Here is a 1951-nt window from a genome sequence, read left to right on the forward strand (position 1 = left end):
ATGCTTGTTTTGTAAATGGAAGTATCAAAATAAAGGGGATTTTAATATTTAAACAAACAAAAACAAATAAGCAAAACCTCATGAGCCAATAAAATGCTGTCAACAAGAAACTCACTTCAACTACAATTACATAGATATGTTGAATGTAATGAGATGGAAATAATATACCATACAATCGCTAACTGACAAAACCAAGAATGATTATATTAATATTAGCTGTAGTAGACTTTGGAGCAAAGAAAATTAGTAGAGCCAAAGAGGGATACTACATTATGATAAAAGGATGAATCCACTTGGAATATATGCCAATCTTTAATAGATATACACCAAACAGCAGACTGTTACAATACATGAAGCAAAAACTGATATAGCTGAAAGTACAAATAAATGAATACACAATTACACTTTGATACTTCAATACTCTGCTCTCAGAAACTAGTAGAAATATTGCACAGAAAATAAGCAAAGATATACAAGAACAAAAGAGTACAACATTGATAGGATATAATTGACATTTAAACAACGCTCCACCTAATAACAACAGAAAACATTATTTTTCAAGTGTCAGTGGAACATTTGCCATGACAGATCATATCCTTGACTATAAAACAAATCCTAAAATTTTTAAAAGAATTTTAGCTCTACACAGTATGTTCTCTGACCATAATAGAATCAAAGCAGAAATCAACAACAGAAAGACATTGGGAAAACTCCTGAACCTTTAAGTGTAAGCAAAAATACATCTATATAGTCTATGGATCAAGTAAGAAGTTCAAAAGGAAATAAAAGCATAACTAAATAAAAATTAAAATGCAGCGAACAGAAAAAGAGACACAGAAATACAGAACAGACTTTTGAACTTTGTGGGAGAATGTGAGGGTGGGATATTTCAAAAGAACAGCATGTATACTATCTATGGTGAAACAGATCACCAGCCCAGGAGGGATGCACGAGACAAGTGCTCCGGCCTGGTGCACTGGGAAGACCCAGAGGAATCGGGTGGAGAGGGAGGTGGGAGGGGGGATCGGGATTGGGAATACATGTAAATCCATGGCTGATTCATATCAATGTATGACAAAACCCACTGGAAAAAAAAAATAATAATAATAATAAAAAATTTTTAAAAAAAATTAAAATGCAGCATATAAAATATGTCAGCCACAGCTAAAGCAGAGATGAAATGCAAATTTATAGCAATAAAATGCTGATGTATTGCAGAAACTGACACAATATTATAAAGCAATTATCCTCCAATAAAAAAAAAATCACTAAAAAAGAAAAAAGTGTATCAAATTAATAACCGTATTTCCTACCTAGGGAAATTTCAAAAAGAGAATGCAAACCCAAAACAAGTAGAAGAAAGGAAATAAATAATAAAGATGAGAGCAGGAATCTTTGAAAACAGAAAAACGATAAAGAAAAGCAATGAAACAAAAGCAAATTATTTATAAAAAATCAACAAAATCGATAAACCTAGTAAAAAGCACAAAGATAAAAAGAAAGAAAAAATCACCAATATTAGAAAGAAAATATGGAACATGATTATAGACCTTTTAGTCATTTCAAGGATATGAAAAATTTTATGTTCATGAGTTCCACTTCTTAAAAGAAAAGACCAACTTCTCAAAAACCACAAAATAGCAAAACTCAATCAATATGGAATATATACTCATAATACTCCCATAAATGTTAAATAAACTATTTAAAACTTTTAAAAACACAGGAAAAATAAATCTCCATATGGTTTTGTTGAAGAATTCTATCAAACATTTACAGAAGAATTAAAACCAGTGTATATATAATCTTTCCCAGAAAATAGAAAAGGAGAGAATACTTCCTAACTCATTTATAAGGCTAGTATTATCCTGCTATTGAAACAAGAAAATGGCAGTAAAAACAAAAAACAAAAAGCAATATCTCTTATGATCTAAGACACAAAAGATCCTCCACA

This window comes from Dama dama, chromosome X (genome assembly GCF_033118175.1).
Source record: "Dama dama isolate Ldn47 chromosome X, ASM3311817v1, whole genome shotgun sequence".
NCBI classification, from domain to species: domain Eukaryota; kingdom Metazoa; phylum Chordata; class Mammalia; order Artiodactyla; family Cervidae; genus Dama; species Dama dama.